Source organism: Panthera leo, chromosome B1, assembly GCF_018350215.1.
Source record: "Panthera leo isolate Ple1 chromosome B1, P.leo_Ple1_pat1.1, whole genome shotgun sequence".
NCBI classification, from domain to species: Eukaryota; Metazoa; Chordata; class Mammalia; order Carnivora; family Felidae; genus Panthera; species Panthera leo.
Window position 1 is genome coordinate 196,884,674 of NC_056682.1, and position 18,498 is coordinate 196,903,171.

General features: G+C 46.5%; 1 long non-coding RNA gene across 1 annotated transcript; it reads left to right on the top strand.

Annotated features, from left to right (window-relative positions):
* The first annotated feature begins 2,047 nt into the window (after positions 1–2,047).
* On the top strand, positions 2,048–2,737 carry LOC122218616. Its single transcript, XR_006202032.1, has 2 exons — positions 2,048–2,299; positions 2,406–2,737. It is a non-coding gene; the product is annotated as an uncharacterized LOC122218616 (long non-coding RNA).
* The last annotated feature ends 15,761 nt before the right edge of the window (positions 2,738–18,498 follow it).

The following is an 18,498-nucleotide window of genomic DNA, read 5'->3' on the forward strand; positions in this document are numbered from 1 at the left end:
TACTTCTTCTACTCTATGACTGCAATATCCCCTTTTGCTTCTGATTCCCCTAAAAAATGACTGTTCATCCTTTGCCCCTTGGCTGTGACATTGCCACCTTTGGCCAGGGCCTGCCAGGAGCTTAGCCCTGTGCTGAGTCCTTCTCTTTCCCTCACAGTCCTATCACAGTGCCTGACACCTTGCACCCCAACACCACCTTTGGTCTCTTTCCTGGTTTGTCTCTCCCACTAGACCATTATGAGGTCACATAGGCAGAGACTGTGTTTGGTTCACTATGGACCTCAAGGGCCTATAGCTTGTGCTTGGCATAGAGTGAGGCATCGAAGAAATATTTGTTGAATCAACCACGGGATGGATGATTGGATGGTAACCACGGCCACGAGGTCTGATCACTAAGTTAAGATTTGGAGGAGTCAGGGCACAGCATGATTATGAAACAGTTTTGGGGGTGTGTATGAGTTTTCTCCAGGCCTGGATCTTGATCCGTGGACCTCTAGCAAAAACCATGTTGGACTTTTCTGATCTGAAGTAGGGGCACGTGTTTGGCCCTGTCTTAGTCTCTTAGAGCTGCCATAACTGAGCCTGTTCCTTCTTAGCGGAAGGCCTGGTCATCACTTACCCCATTTCTGGTTCTTTGGCTGAAACTTTCTATATTCATTTGCTAGGACTGATAACATAACATAGCAAAGTACCACAAACTGGGTGACTTAATGAAAGGTGCTTTATTGTCTTACAGTTCTGGAGGCCAAGAGTCCAAAATCAAGGTGTTGGAAAGTTCGATTCCTTCTGAGGGTTATGAGGGAAAGATCTGTTCTAGGATTGTCTGCCCTCTGTACTTGTCTGTGTCCACGTTTGCCCTTTGTAAAAAGACACCATATTGGATTAGGGGCCCACCCTATCCCAATATTACATCTGCAATGATTCCATTCCCAAAACACATCACAATCTGTGGTTGTGGGGGTTAGGATCCGAACATCTGAATTCTGGAGGGGATAAACTATATAACAGGGTCTATAGGGGGCTAAATAATGTTCCTCCAAAGTTCACGTCTACCCCAAATCTCAGAATCTGGACTTCGGTGGAAATGGTGTTTTTACAGATATCATTCATTAAGTGCTTAATTGATGACAGTAACTTTCTGTTCTTTAGGTCCTCATTGTGCGATGCTTTGTTCCAGCAGCTAACAAGGGCCTGCATTTGAGATGAGAGAAGTCCAACACAGTTTTTGTCAGAGGTCCAGGGAGCAAGATCTAGTCCTAGAGAAAGGGGACATGGGAACCAGATTCCACAGTCAGGGTTCACGGATTGAGTATCAGACCCAAGAGGAGAACAGAGTGACTAATGGTTAACCGTGTGGCTTTGGCCATTAGAGTTCTGGGTTCATATCCCAACTCTATTACAAAGCAGGTGAACCTGAGAAAATGATTGAAGCCTTCAGGGAGTTTGATTCCATGTCAGGTGAGGATAACAGCCTCTGCCTCCTACGACCAAAGTGAGGAATCAGAGATAATGTGTTAAAAGTGCTTCGCAAGCACGTGATCAAAGTAACTGGGAGAGACATGGAAATAGGAAGCTTCCTAAGGTAGACTGGCCATGGTGGAGGTGTTTATGTAGGGCTTGCAGAGTGATGCCCACATGGGCCTACTAGGCTGGGTCACTCCTGCACCACAGGCAGAAGGACCCTGGGCTCCCTCCAGGTCTCAGTAGGGTGGGGAAGGAGCTCTTTACACCAACAAGGGCATTAGGCTCTTCTAGCTGTGTGGGGTGTCTGGCTGTGGGCCAAATCTTCAGGAGGCTGCCATATTTTCTGCTTCTGGGGAGGGCAGGAGAGGTGCCAATGTTCTCCCTCCTGAGCGCTCCACCCTCGCCCAAGCAACAAAAGGGTAAACAATCCTAACCCTCGCAAAACCTAAAACGATCCTTTTGCCAAGTTAATAGTCCCTATTCTCTTTGTTTGTCTGCATTCTAAACTCCCGGGACACTGTTTCCAGGCACATTGTTTAACAGACAGACGCAGCCTCCATAGCAATGACTGGCCAGGGGTTGAGGCCCTTTGTCAGAGAGCACTCTGTCTTGGGCGGGAAGGGGTCTGATTTCATCATCTCTCCTGAGCCCTGGGATAGTCCTCTGATTTCCTAGGAAGTTTCTTTTAATAGGAAAGGTGCTAATGCCTCTATTTTACTTCATTACGCCTTACCGCCTGCCCTTTTTGGCTTCTCATTTCCCTGAAATTTTCTGGAACACTACTGCCCTCCCACCCCACTAAGACTTCAGGAAATATAGGAAATTAGTGGAGAAGGTAAGAAGGTTGGCACCAAATTTTACCATGGGAGAAATTCAGCTAACCACGAATTCCCCCACCCAGTGCGTGACAAACAACTTTAAATTCCTCCCACGCCCAACAGCCTTGGCCGCCACCACGGACAAGCTCTTCAAGGCAAGATGGCAAGAGGTGTCATGAGGCTACTCACTCACTCCTGGAAAAAATGATTCCGAACGAGACACTCCTCCCAGGGAAGTCAAGCGGCTCTCTCAAGGGCCCTGAAGTCAGAGTCAAAACGGCTTCACCCCGATGCGCTGTGTGCCTGTAGGCCTGCCATTCTAAACCAGGGGCACTGACAGAAAATGAAAAGAATTAGCATTCCAGGTTGGCAGCTTAGGCAGAAGTGAGTCTCTGCCTTTCCAGCAGAACAATAAAGCCCAGGTGCTGGATGCACCTGAGACCCACCGGTTTCAATCTAGGGCGACGGGGGTCGGTAACTTGTCCGTGATAGTCATAATAATCGTGACAACAATGCTAAACTTTGCGCGTCTGCTTATCGAAGACCTACGGCAGGTCGGAGACCGTGCAAACCATCCTGCATATGCGTTCTGCAGGCTGGTTTGGAGATAGGGGACTGAACCTTTCCGAGGTCACACAGCTGTGTTGACCAGGAGCCCGTCCCGGGCCCCTCTGATTTGTAAACCTATGATCCGCCAGCTCCTGCCGCATCAGAAGGCAGTGGGGGAGCGTGGTTATGCTTTCATCGGGGCCCGGTGGCGGCGGCCTTTGGATGCCCACCCCTCCGGTCACTTGCCTGTGACGCTGGCCAGCCATCAATCACGTTTCTCAGTGTCCTCGGCTATGAAATGGGAGTCCATTTGTCCCTCCCTCTTACACACATTTGGTGAGTGCCTATTCTCTGCCAGGTGCTGGAGATCTAGGAAAAAGCCGGAGAGACTCCAGCTCCTGAATCCTGCCTTCTGAGAGCTAGCTGGAGGAAGGGGGAAATGAACAAACCCTTAAGTGAACCCTGCCGCACAGTACTTGGCTGTTAGTGGGGAAAGGAAGGCAGGGAAGGGGGATCAGAGGTGCAGGGCGGGAAGAAGGCGGTGGGGCAGTCCTGTAGCAGGTGTCCAGGGAAGTCCTCCCTGAGAGGGGGGCATCCGAGCAAGGACTGAGGAGGTATGGAAGTAAAAGCCCAGATCCATGTGGGAACAGCATTCCATGCAGAGGAAACGCCCAGGAGCGTACCTGGCAGAGTTGAGGAGAGCCGGGGGAGGCCGGCGTGGCCGCGGAGAGAGGCTGGACTGAATCCAGAGGGGAGTGAGGTGGCCGGGGCCCCCACAGGGCTGAGTTGCTGCGGCTGGATTTCACTCTACGTTGAGGAACCACCGGAGGCTTTGAAAAGGTACCTGATGGGATGTGACCTGTATTTTCAAAGTGTCGTTCTGGCTCCTAGGTGGAGAAAGGACTATGGGGTAACAAGTTCAGGGACAGGGAGGCTGCAGCCACGAGCCGGGCCAGAGGGGATGGTAGCTCGCATGCAGATGGGGTGATGGCTTGGGAGGGGTGTGTGGTGGTCAAATTCTGGATATGGTACGATATTAATCGAACGCACCTCCCAGGACTGTGGTTGCCAAGAGTAATTGAGTTGACATAGACAAAGCGTTTCCAGTAACGTCCTAAATAAGGGTTAATTGTGTTTCTCCCCTTGTTGGTAGAACCAGCTGGAGACACCTAGGAAATTGTCGTATTATAAAGTCTGTGCTTCTTCCATCCCTCTCCTCCTCCTCTTCCTCATGTTTTCATTCACGTGTCCCTTCACGGCCCGATATGTATAATGGTTAACTACGTGGAGTTGCATTTCAGGCCTGGTTATGCCATCTGACAGCTGTGTCACCTTGAGTACGACCAAGAGTCTCAAGTCCTCTGAGCCTTAGTCCTTCTCCCTAAAGTGGGCAGAGCAATGGTACCTACTGCGGGGGATCGATTTGAAGACTGAACTGATTTGTGTGACACCCTTAGTCTAGTGCCTAAAGTTGGAATCCTCAGTAAGAGCCGGTTATTATTATGTGTTGTATTACTGAATTTGTGTTAGCAGTTCGTAAGGGTCGTGCTGTATCTAGAAGATGCAACAACGTCGGGGCGCCTGGGCGGCTAAGTCGGTTGGACTCTTGATATCGGCGCAGGTCGTGGGATTGAGCCCCGCGTCGGGCTCTACGCTGAGTGTGGGGCTTGCTTGGGAATTCTCTCTTTCTCCTTCCCACTCTCTGTCCCTCCCCCTTCAAAATAAATAAATGAAAACTTAAAGAATGTCCTTTAAGAAGATGCGATACCCCTAGTCCTCTGACAGCTCATATCCAGGGGAAGCAGCCCACAGAAGAAGACCAGAGTACGCACAGAGAAGTCATACAGAACAGCATAACGGAAGAAAATATGGTGTGTGGCCAGGGTGTTGCCCTGTGGTACAAAATCTAGCCTATGAGTTCAAGGAAGGCTTCCTGGAGGAAGTGATGTTTAAACGCAACCCTGAGGCATCCGTCGAAGGCAGTCAGGAAAGCTGGGAGTTGGGTGAGGTTTCCCAACAACGTTTGGGCCAAGGAAACAACATGAGCACAGACCCTGAGGAGGCAGACGGCATGATCCAGTCAGACACGGAAAGCTGTCTGGGGGACTGGCAGAGAATCCCCGTCAATCAGGTGTTTATCAGAGCCGCGCAATGAATGAGATGTGCGTAAGCTGTGACGCTGTGGCCCCTCCTTCGCAATTCCTCTGTTTAGTAGAACGGGGTTTCAGAAGGACTTCCTGACTGTAGCACCTGTCTTAGTGATGTCAATTGGGGGGAAAGAGAGAAGGTTCACCACCCTCCTCCCAAGATGGCTTCTCCTCCCGTGTCCCACGACCACCCCCTAACTGCCATTTTGCTAATGGCTTCGGTAGCGCCCTGCAAGGCCAGCAGGTCTATTTGCCAGCTTTTTCTTCTGTAGCCCTCTGCCCATCGCATGCACACACACACACACACACACACACACACACACAGAGGCCCTCATTCAACCAGACACAGAACTGTGTCCCTCCACCTCCAAAAAGCCTCCTACCTTCTCCCTGTCTTTCTAATCCCACTACCATGACCCATGACTGTGACGTCACTCATCCAGAGGCTTACAAATGCCCAACTCCTCCTTTGGGCCCGTCTGTGCCTCGGACAGGCCAGTGGCTACCACACCTTTGCTGTCAGATTCATCTTCAAAGCAGGGGTCAGCAAATTTTCTCTGTAGAGGGTCAGATGGTAAATATCTTACGTTGTATGGGCTACAGGATCAGTGTCTCCACGAGTCCGCTCTGCCATCCCAGTGCAAAGCAGCCAGAGAAAGGAATGGGCGTGGCTGTGTCAGTTGCACTTTATTCACCGAGTCAGGCAGAGGCCAGAATTGACCCTGTTCGAAAGCGAAACTTAGCATCACCCAGCAACCGCTTCCCGTGCCTTCCAGAGTCGTGGCGTCAGCCTGAAGTTAAACACACTTACTACCTCTTCTCATCTGCTTCAACCTCTTTTTTCTCTGGAAAGGCCCTGCCTCCACCACCACTATTCCCCACCTGCCATCTCCTCTCCCCATAGGCCTCTACCTTCCTCACCAGCAAATATGCTCTATCTACTGAACATACTCACTGTCCTGTCTAATTGGCTTGTTAAAATCTTGCTGATCTTTCAGGGCCATCTCTAACCTTGGTTCCATTTCCCAGGGGTCTGGATCACAGCGAGAGTTTATCCCAGAGGGTCAGGAATAAACTGTTGGGTGTTGATGTTCCTCCTGGTCGGCCTCTGTGGGGAAGGAGGATGTGTCACCTTACACGAGATGCTAAGACCCCCTACTCTTGCCTGAAAATTCTTTGACACTCCTCCCATTGAGAATTGGGGTCCTTGCCCCTGCCTCTACTGGAGATGCCAGATATTGGCACTCAGGGTCAACAGTATTAGCTGAACTCAGTCATATCTACCACGGCACCAGATATGTGAGTAAAGTCATCTTGGACCCCCTCCGCTAGCCCATCCACCAGCCAAATAGGACCTTCATCAATATCGCATGAATTATCTAACCAAACCCTGCCCAAATTCCTTACCCACAAAACCATGAGATGAAAGAAAATGGCTCTTTGTTTTAAGCCATTAGGTTTTGGGTTCGTTGGTAACATAGCAATCAATAAGCAGAACATAAGCTTCTAGATTAGCCACACTACTCAACTCTTTTCCAAGCCAGGGGACTTTTCACATTCCCATTTGTTTTGAAGTGGTTCTTCCACCTGTCTGGAATTCCCTTCTATTGTTATAATTTCCTTATATTCTTTCCTTTTTTTCCTACTAGAATTTTTATTTTATTTTTTTGTGCATCCATGTAGAACATTACTTTCCCTGTGATTGTTTTATGATTCTTCTAGCAGTTATTCACCAATTCTTTGACACTCTTCCAATAAATGGTTTTAAATTCATCACGGTGGTGATCACCATGTTGTCTGAATTTTCTTTCAACGTGGTTGCCTTTGCCAGTGGGCTGTGATCTCCTCAGAGGTAGAAACCGTGCCTTATTCGTGTACGTGGTGTGGTTTTTTGGTGTGGTTGTTGATAATTAGTAGCCGTTTAATAAACATTTAGTGAATGAATGAATGACTGTAAGAGCTGGGATTTGCATGCATGCCGGTAGTTGACATGTGGGACGAAAAGATTAAAGAAATCTTCTCATTTACTGAAAAATCCAATTGGAACTCTTCCATTCCTCATCCCAGAGGAAAAGATAAATAAGTTTAGCTTATTTTTAACATAGGACATATGTCAGGAATGAAGATTGAGCCTAGGGTTTGCTGTGATAACAAGTAAACCCTAAATCTCAATGGTTTAAGATGGCAAAGGTTCATTCATCGCTCACATCACTGTCCAGTGTAGATTAGGCAGCCTTCCTGACTTAGATATTTAGGCTCCTATTTTATATTCTGCCAACATTGGAGTTCTTTCCTTCTAGGCAAGCAGGTAGGAGAAACAGACTCTTGAGAGCATGTTCCACTTTTAATTGCTTGAGACAGATTGACACAAAACTTTTGCTCACGTGCCAGTTGGCAGGCACTTGGCTAAATGGACCTCACCCTAACCCAAAGAGGAGTGGAAACTAGTCTTTCTCTGCAATCCAGGAAGAGGAACTATTGTCTCTTTTACAGAGACCATATTAGTTGGCTTTTGGCAGTCAACAAACAAGCACAAAACCTAACAACTCAAAGCAATCAGAAACAATCATTTATTTTGTGTGAGTCAGCTGAGTGCTCCTTCAGGTCTCGGATATATCAGCTGGGACTTGAGGGTCTAGAATAGTAGTTCTTACCCGGGGATGACTTACACCCATCACCGCCACCACCACCAGAGAATACTTGGAAATGTCCGGATACATTTTTAGTTGTCATAACTGAGGGCTTTTGTTGGCATTTAGTGGGTAAAGGCCAGAGATGCTGCTAAATATCCTTTAATATATAAGACATTCTGCCATAAAGAATCGTCTGGCCCAAAATGTGCATAGCGGGGAGGTTGAGAAACCTTCATCTAGGGTAAACTAACTCAGGGGTCATGGGCTGTTCAAAGTAAGTACTCAGCTGGGATGGCTTAACTCTTCTCCACGTGACCTTCCAGCTCCCAGTAAGGTGGCAAAACACGACAGTGTCAGGATTCTACACAGCAGAAGAAAGCAAGTTCCGATACGCGAGCACTTTTCAGCTTCCGCCTGGTCTGTTTGTTAATGTCTCATTGGCCAAAGTGCTGTGTCTCTCTAGGGTAAGAGCTAAAAATGTGGCCATTTTGGCAGCTCAAAACAAAGCTCTTGCATGAAATTTGCATTGCGTGTCCAGTGCCTGCCCTCAAACTCTCTTTAACACATATCTGTGATAATTCAATGCATTACAACAGTGTGTATTTATGAGTTCCTCTTTCCTGCGTTCCTCAGAATATTTGTAGTGACTTGTGAGGGTTCAGAGTATGGGCCCTGGTGTCAGACTCCCTGGACCCCAATCCCAGCTCCATGACTTCCTACTGAATACAGTGCAAGGAGCATAATCTCTCCGTACTTCTGTTTCCTCATCTATAAACCAGGAATAATAACAATAATAACTCCTGATAGTGTTTTTGAAAAGATACAATGAAATGATACATGTAACATGACTGTGAACGCTCCAGAATATGGTAAGAGCTCAATAAATAGCACTTCATTATCGGTAGCGTTATTTTTCTCGCTTGGGGAAGAGATACACATGGCTTCTTGTTAAGGTAACAAGACTTTGTGTTTTCTTTTCTCCTGCTCTTTTTCAGATCACAGATGAAGAGGGGTCAATGACAACTCATCACGGCTAGCTTCTGGTAATCCAAGTGCCGGACCAGTGCAATGATTCTTATTTAAGTCCTTGGTGATTTGGAGAAGCAAAGACTAAAAGGCACCTCTAGGCACCTGAAAGCCAGCCAAGGGGAGGGGGGCGGTTCGATGTGTGCATGGTCACTTTGGAGGACAGAAGAGGTCTTTGCGTTGGATGGAAGGCACAGGGAGTCGGAGTTGTGCCAAATGCAAGGAAAAACAATGTACTGAGTGTAAGAGGAAGCAAACAGGGTGTCAAACAACGGGTGTGTTGCTCCTGTTGTCTCAAGTCGGTTACCCAGAGGCCGATCCTGGTATGATATTGGGTGTGACAGTAAAACAGAGATGTGGGAAATAGGATCGGAAGGAAAGAAGGCCAAGGAAGCACATGGTATCAGGTTTGGGATATCAACCCTTAGAGGGTGACTTTGGCTCAATTTCACAGGGGAGTCAGACACGGTGAAGGTTACCTCTAAGGGTTCCTGAATCGGGGCCAGGAAGCTGGAGTGTTTGGTTATGCCCTGGGATATAGCATCCATTCCTAGACACTTCTGGGTCTTTGCACTTTGGTGCCTATAGGCAATGAGGGAGCTGGTGTCCGAGGGCAGCCTCCAATAGTTGCTGTTGGGGGCAAAGGCACACTGGAAACCATTGAACACAACCATGGTAAAAGGGATCTGAGGGAACATAGGCAGAGCACTGACATCATCTGCTAAGTTTTGTCTTTTGGGATCTCCCATTTCTGAGAAGGTCCAAGAAGAGCGGAAAACTAAAGACATGGCCTCTTCACACCTATTTTGAGTCTGGGATCTATGTAGCAAAGGCTCTCTTTAGAATAAACCATTACTATTGCTTGGATTTATTTGGCTACCTCTAAAAACAAAGTGCCCAGGGGTGCCTAGGTGGCTCAGTCGGTTGAGCATCTGGCTCTTGATTTTAGCTCAGGTCACGGTCTCACGGTTCATGGGTTCAAGCCCTACATTGGGTTCTGTGCTGACAGCACGGAGCCTGCTTGGGATTCTCTCTCTCCCTCTCACTCTGCCCCTCCCCTGTGGTCACACATTCTCTCTCTCAAAACAAATAAATTAAAAAAAAATTTAAAAGGAAAAAAATAAAAACAAAGTGCCTGGAGGAAACTTTCCCCCCAATACCTGAGCCTGGTCTCCAGTTGTCCTATGTAAACTGGACCTTCTCTGTGGTTATTCAGTGGACTCTGACTTCAGACAGATGTGGTTTCTTATCCCTGTTCTACCCTCTTTTGGCTGAAGAACCTTGGGCGAATCACCCAACATCCTTGCTCTTTGGTTACTTCTCCCGTAAAATGGAGACAATAATACTTACCTCTTAGGTCTAAGACAAGATTTCTATACCGGGTTCACAGTAAGTATTCGCATAAATACTGCATGTTTTTATACCCAGTTTGTCACAGCAGAAATTAAGGCAGGGGCTCCTGGGTGACTCAGTCGGTTGAGCATCCGACTTCACCTCAGGTCATGATTTCACAGTATGAGCCCCGTATCGGGCTCTGTGCTGACTCCTCAGAGCCCGGAGCCAGCTTTGGATTCAATGTCTCCCTCTCCCTCTCCCTCTTTCCCTCCCCCCGCTCTCAAAAATAAAGAAACATTACAAAAAAGGACTTAAGGCAGAAAGATGAAGTTCTATCTCAAATCACTTGGGGAGAGCGTAGGTTTTTCTCGTTCTCCTGAGTCTTTCTCTAGCCTGATCGTTAAGATATCCCTTTATATGGGAAACGAGATAATGCCAGATAGAGTGGTAGGGCCACAGGTCAAAACCTCTTGTATTCGATCACAACCTGTCGCATTCACTGTCGCTATCATCCGTGGCTTCTATTTCTTAACTCCAGTACCTTGAAAAATCATTTATGCTCTCATTGCTTCAGTCAGCTCTCTCTGCTACATAACATAAGCTTAGGTGACATAGACATAAGGTCCCTCTGGTTCTAGCTGTCTATGATTCAAGGAGGCAGAGATGGGAAGACAGCACGTGGGGACTGAAAGTCTGAGCGTAGTGATATCCACGGAGTTGTGCTTACTCCAGAGGTAGAGAGCCTTTGTTACTCACAGGTGGAAGCGATAAATCGTAGCCCGCCTATCGCAGAACTGACCTTATCGGACGGATGGCTGGATTTAGAATGTATTCGCTTGCTTCCCTTTAAGAGTCTGGCCCATCTTGAGGAGTGGAAATTTGGAAACGATGAACAATATCATAATGCTAATGAGGGTTACCTGAGAGGTACCGAGTATGTGAGGGAGGAAAATCAACCATAAGTCAAGTAGAACACTGTGCAGCGAGCCGATCTTCTCACCGGCGCTGGGACATCACGGTGCCACAACTGAGTAGCTCCTTGAAACACTTTGCTAAATTACTCTGCTGGGTACCCCTTATTACGCAATCCGCCTCAGAAAGTCCTGTAATTCCCCCCCCCCCCCCCGCCCCCCGTGGCTGGCAAAGGCTCATGATTTCATTATGCTGGGGGGCTTGGTACTGTCTCTTTTGAGAGATTTGCCTGCCTGGCGAGTGGCCCGAATTACCTTCCTTGTTGGGCCTTGATAAGTGTCTCCGAACGAAGGGAAAACAATTTGTACAACTCTTCCCGTCAATTGGAAGCTGAACTGTGGGACTGAATAAAGCTTTGCTCCATCCCACAGTGCCAATTTACCCTTATCAAGTGCAACAGAGAAAATGTGGCCGTGCGTTACTGTGGGAATAGGAAAGAACTCCCAACAAAATGAGAAAACAGTTATTGGACCAGTTTTATCAAGCCAGAGCTAGCTCTGCAGCAATTTTCATACAATTACGCCATGTTAGAATCGCCTCACCATATGGCTGGGCATTGATCATTTTGCTGTGATGTTAATTTAATATGGAGTGCGGATGTTCGCTTGTTTTGTTAATGAAATTTTTACTTTGGTATTCTGATTCTATCATAGAATATGTGAGCATTGACAGGGTCTCTAAACAAAATGTTGATATTTGTAAAATAAAAATCTCTGTCACAAACCCCACACTATTTGAACTTTCTGGAGAGGTTCGGGCAGGCAATGGTTGAGTCTCATAGACAGAAAGACTGACTGAGTCAAGAAGTTCTTAATTTGCGTTACGGTCAAGCTAGTGGTAACTCTCACGTCAGGATTCAGTCCAAATTTTTGCAGTGAGATATCCTTTCCATGCTGGGGCGCTGACCTGCCTTTAATACAATTACTTACAGGGATCTCATTGTGACATATCCAATAGCTCTCACAGTCTACTGGGGAAAGTAGGTGTAATCGATGAGTAGGCATCCCCTGCCCGTGATGTGAGATCTGAGTGCAAATCATGTACCCTGGAGGCCAGAGGCCAGCTCAGACAGACAAGAGAAAGTTACCAGTGAATCATAAAAGGGTCATAGAAAAGGTTGGAGAGGACCTTTGAGGTGCTCCAGTTTTACAGCTGTGTTTCCCAGAACTACTAAGATACTGTGCAGGCGTCTCAGAGCCCAGTGAGGAGCTTGTGGGGGTTCTACCCTCTGATTCAGTCACAGCTGTCCCATTGTCCCTTGGTTTTAAATATAGGATTTCACAAACATTCCCCTTTGATAGGAATGTCCACCATGGGACACAATGTTTGAAACAATTGATCTAAGCCAATGCCCTCTCTTTCTGCAGGTGGGAAAACCCAGCCCTAGAGGGGTTTAGGGGTCTGGGAGGAATCTGTGTCCTATAGGAGTCATAGCAACAGCCCATCTCCCGACTCTCTGTTCTTGGCCATTGTTGGCAAGGCCAGTTAAAACAAAGACCCAGTATCTTACTAACGTTAATGCTTAGGCTTACACTAACCCCATGCTGTAGACCACATTGGTAGACTGAGGACGTAGGATTGTTGAGAAATATGTAATTTATAGACAAGCGAGACATTTGAGTGGTAGGGAGAAATGTTTAAGGGCCTATGAACTCTCAAAAGACTTTTTCTTTACTAAGATTTCATTATTTATTTATTTGTTTACTTATTGATTTTTAGAGGCAGAGAGCGGGGGAGAGGGGCAGAGAGAGAGAGAGAGGGAGAGAGAGAATCTCATGCGTTCCATGCGTTCCATGAGGTTCCATGCTCAGCACAGAGCCTGATGCAGGACTTGATCCTTCAATCCTGGGATCATGACCTGAGCTGAAATCAAGAGTCAGATCCTTGACTGACTGAGCCACTCAGGCGCCCATATTATTAAGTCATTTAAAATTATTATTCATACTTCATTTCTATGCCTTCTGTCCATTCCTGCCATCCAGCATCACCTCGTAAGCAGTCTCTTTGTCTGCTCTTTTGCCTACATCAAATTCATCTTATACACGATCACAAAAAAATACCTTTCTAGCATGCAAATCTGACCATGTTACTTTCCTGTTTGGAACCTGTGTTTTCTTTGACACGATGATGTCTTGACATCTTAGTGGTACTACAGAATGGCTTTCCCTCCCCCTGTACCCATTATTACTTCTCTGGCTTCATCTCCCATCGCTACTACCCTTGTTCTCCATGTTCCAACCGGAGCCATTTATTTTCTCCTCCCCCCACTCATCACTGCTTCCCACCTGGACCCCCAGACGCGTGCAATTGCTGCTGTCTGAAATAGCCTAATGGCACTTCTTTACCTGGAAACCTTAAGCTTTAATATTTATCCTGAGAATTGCTTATATCGGGGAAGCTGTATTGTTTTGTTCTGCCTGTAACTATCATATGTGAGATAGATGTTCTCTAGCATGCCTTTATTTAGCAACTGTCAAATTCCAGTAAAACCTATACCTGCGACCATCTCCCATTTGTGGACATTTCAGGACAATACGTCCTCAAATCTTGTAACACGTAACATAGGGCTTGGCACAGAAAAGGTGCTCAGTAAACATCTGAATGATCTTAAATGTCTCTCTTTCTTTTATTTTTTTCAATAATATTTTTAAATGTTTATTTTTGAGAGGGAGAAAATGAGCAGAGGAGGGGCAGAGAGAGAAGGAGACAGAAGATCTGAAGCAGGCTCTTCATGGGCAGAGCCTGATTCAGGGCTCGAACTCATGAACCATGAGATCATGACCTCAGCCAACGTCAGATGTTTAACAGACTGAGTCACCCAGGCACTCCCAGTATCTCTATTTCTGATCCCACATATTTGTCAGTCTCTTTGTTTGAAAGAGATAAAACACAGCTCAAACAAACTCAGGCCAGAAGAGGGATCCAGGGGAAGTTTACAAGGGTATTTAGTTATATCCTCAGGGCTTCATGGAGATTGGAATGCTAGGGGATTTAAGTCCCATTCTGCATCTCTCTGGGGCCCCAGTCTCTCTCATTTCTTTAAAAAAATTTTTAATGTTTATTTATTTTTGAGAGAGAAAGAGACAGAGCATGAGTCGGGGTGGGGGCAGAGAAAGAGGGAGATACAGAATCCAAAGCCCCAGGGTCTGAGGGGTCAGCACAGAGCCCGATGCAGGGCTCAAACTCACGAACCATAAGATCATGACCTGAGCTGAAGTCAAACGCTTAACCGACTGAGTCACCCAGGTGTCCTCCTCTCATTTCTGTTTTCTTCTGAGGGTCTGATGAATTCCTTCTTCCTTTCTTTCTTGGGATCACTTTTTTATGCTTCTGACTACATACGGAGGGAAATGATCACTGTGACCCTGGTTCAGTGTCCCATCTGAGCTGAGCCTAAAGCTCCTGAATGCTGATCTGGAAGAGGAAGAATCTGATTCCTTCTACTTCTCTAACCAGGCATCATCTGAGGGACAGGCATGGCTGTGAAACCAACATGGAGGCCACACTCACCCATTTGGTTGGGTCTGATCCAAGCAAAGAGGCTACGGACTGTACAGATATTTCTAGTGGATCTGTTCTAAACATACAATGTGTATCAAGACTAGGTACTCTAGAGTGAGACTGGCATTTCCCATAGTGTTTTCCAACAAATACCAGTTCCACAGGCTGATGACAATTATACGAGAAAAACAGAGTGTTGTGACCCAATAAGTTCTAGGAAGATTCTCAGTTAAACAAACTTAAACAGGTCTCTTTATTGCAAGACTGCTCAAAGACGTAACATCCATACGTGATTTGCGAAATGGGGAAAAAAAGGATATCATTTGCTGTATTCCCTAAACTTACTCGCCGAGGGACACGTTTCTTTCTTCCCCCCAAGAAGTGTCTTTTAGCATTAAGGGTCTGTAGAATATACTTGGAAGATACTAGAGTAGCCCAGGGCTAATTATCTCACCCTGTTGGTAGAAATACATACTAATCAATATGTGATATTCTACCAATTTATAGTAATGACATTTCCTGGACTGTATTTAGGAGTCTTTGAGGGGCAATAAATTCCTCTTCTTCTCTTCCCTCCTCCCAGTGAGTGTGAACCATGATTTCCCCAGTGACCATCCCTCAGGTGGAATTTCTCTCTCTCTGCTCAGCTTTGGGCCTAATTAGATGTCTGCCAGGGTTTTAACAGATTCCACCTAGGACATGAGCCCTAGTTCTTTTTGAGAAGAGTTGTTTCAGCAAATAGAAATGAGCTGGGAGAACAGAAGCAATAGTTGTATACAGGGGCACAACACAGTGCCTTTCCATGATGTTTTCATGTGCATGATGGGTTCGGATCCATTCATCATGTGCTTATCGAGTGCTCGCTCGATTTTAGATTCCAGGCTAGGCTTTGCTGAAACCGAGATAAACAAGAGCAGACCTTAACATAGGGCAGCTCAAGTTTTGGTGAAAGAGACAGATGTGTCAGCAGATAATTTCTGAATGTGAAAAACACCTTGGTAGAAAAAAAGCAAATGACAAAGAGCTAGCCCAGAGACAGGGATGATTTACTCTGGGGGAGGTTGTAGAAAACACTGTTCAGAGCAAGTGACCCCTGTTCTCTGTTTTGATGAAAAGGTATGTGTTCTCAACAAAGGAAACGAAAACTTTTTTTTATGTATGAGGTAGAAGAAAAAGGGTCAAGGACAAAATCGTGGGTTAGACTAACAATTAAATGGCTGGTAAAGGAAGTGAATCCAAGCCAGGGGACGGAGAAGGAATATCTAGAAAGTTGGGAGAAAAATTAGGGAGAGAGATATCTTGGTAGACAAGGTAGAAGAAAGTTCCAAGAAAAAAAGAGGGTCAAAAGCATCAATTGCTGCTGGAGAAAATCCAATAAGATGCTAAAATAATTGGTTTAGCGTTAATATTCTTAATCTTGAGCTTGAGTACATTGGAGCTTCCAAAGACAACACGACAACGATTTGGACGTCCGTCAACTTTTTCCATTATAAGCACCACTCCGTGAAAACCTGAAATGCACCTATGATAACACAGCATAGACTATTGTTACTGAGTAAAAGCAAATTTTAGTTAACAAACGTATTTTAAAACCTGAAAACAAAGGTGAGGGAGGGATGAAAGTTTAAAAAAATCCTTGGTGGGTACTGAGAATATGGAGACCTGACATTTACACTGGATTCTACCATTAAGCAACAATATGGACTTAAGGAAATCATTTCATTTCTCTGGATCCGAGTTACCTGTACAGGGAGCAGGTTTAACTAGAAGATCCCTAGCGTTCTTCCAGAGAATCCTAAGTCCTTGCCATATTTATGCGGGCTGACAGAGACCCATACCTCCATGCCATACCACAACGGTCATCACATATTAAAGAGGAAGTAGAATTTCAGACAGGTTGGAGATCCTTGGACAAAGCTGAACCTATTTGGACCTAGCTAGTCAGTAACCGGAGAAGGCAGAGGAAGCAGGAGATTTTTTTTTTCTCCCTCAGTGACACAGAGGGAGAATCCTAGCTCTGGCATAATTCGCTGTGTAATCTATGACGAGTTTTTTCAATTCTGTGTGTCAGTTGTCTATTGTTGCATAACAGATTTTCGCCCTAAAACACCGCGACTTAAAACACAGATGAGCGTTTCTGCAGGATAGGAATTCAGGATCAGCTTGGTGGGTAGTTCTGCCTCAGGTTTCTCCTAAGGTTGTCAGATGTCGGCCAGGGCTGCAGATGGCTTGACTGGGGTAGGGATTCGCTTCCAAGGTGACTTCCCCACGTGGCTGTGGCTGTTGAAGGGAGGCTTTAGACTTTTCCCACATGGGCCTTCCGACAGAGCTGATTCAATACGTCCTTCGTACAGAGTACCGGGCTTTCCCCAGAATGAGCAATTCAAAAGACTCTGGAAGAGTGGGATTCACGTTTAGAAACTGGCCCCAGAAGTCAAGTCATGTGCCGTTATTTCCACTATATCCCACCGGTCATTCAGGTCAGTGCCGATTCAGTGTGGGAGGGGGCCACACGGGGCAGGAGCATAAGAAGGAAGCATCAGAGGTCACCCTGGAGACTGGCTACGGCAGTCTGTCAATATCACCTTCTCATGGCACTGTGGAGGTGCCACTCAGTTCTTCTCATACACATGACGCAGGCTATGCCAACTGAGGAGATGTTAGCGCTTTCTTCTTGCTGTTCTCTCTTTCAAAGCGGAATCGAATAAATGAGATTGTGAGGAACCAAAGAAACTGTCCTGAGAACACGGAGAAGGAATTCCTTTCTGGCTGGGGAATACCTTCAAGGAGAAGGTGGCATTTGAACTGAGCCTTTGGGGGCGTGGAGAGTTTTAACAGTCAGGAAAGGTGAGGATGGGATGGGGTAGGGTGGTGGGGAAAGTCATTCTACCCAGAGGGCCTGGCACGACCAGAGACTCGACTGGTTGCAGAAGTAGAACTGTCCTGGAACGGAGGGGGTGTGAGTGTCTTTACAGGATATGCCACACCAGGCCGAAGGAGAGACCAGAGGGTGAGGCTAGAGATACAAGTTGAAGAACCTACTATGCAGTCAGGTTCCCAGACACCAGAGGTGGGATTGATGGCAAAACTTGTCTTCTGAGTTGACATTCCTCTTTGGACGTGGTATGTTTAGTAACTGGTTTCCCGTTGGTCACTTGCAAGAAGCTTCTATAACTTCTCTCATACGTGCAGGTGTGGCAGACAGCCTGCAAGGTGTCCCCTGCTCACCCTCATCTCACGGGGACCCTCTCCTTCATGCACAGGGGCTGGACCTAATGAGTAGCCTCGAGAGAAGAGGATGTGCCATGAGTGGCCCTGTGGAGAAGTCCATGTGGAGAGGAACCGAAGCCTTCAGCCAACCAACGGCGAAAACCTGAGCTGCGCAAACAGACGTTGTGGGGACTGGATGGGACTGGGAGCTAAGCCTGGCCCAGAGGAGCCTCGAGGAGATAGCAGTCCCTTCCCGTGGACACCCTGATCCCGGGCCTGTGAGTCACTCTGAACGAAGGCATCTGTTATGCCACACCTGGACTCCTGACCCACAGAAACTGTGGGATAATGGATGCTTATTGTCGGAAGCTGCTACATTTGGGGATCAGTTGTGACCCAGTCACAGATAGCTAATACACACGTGTTGCCTGTACAATGACCTGTTACAAATATGTCTTCAAATCAACTTACCTTTCTGAATAGATAGACTTATTTAGGAGGCAAAAATGCGCGTTAGAAGTACAAGAGTTCGTATCAGCTTCCGCAAATAGAAGGTTGACAAAATCATCCCGTTTTCTATATACTTTGAGGAAGACTAGCTGATCGAAAGACGGGGGTTTTCCAGGCCCTGATTTGAATTCCCTGTTCACTTCCTGTTAGCTGTGTGTTGTTAGGAATATTGCCTTTTGCTCTAAGACTTAGTTTCTTCATCTGTCCAAGGGGAAATTTATCTCTGTCTTAAAAATTTTTTTTTGAGGATGAAAGAGACCATTCTCACGAGAGCACCCAATGACGACGATGTTGATGACGATATGATCACAACTACCACATTTTAAAAATCCC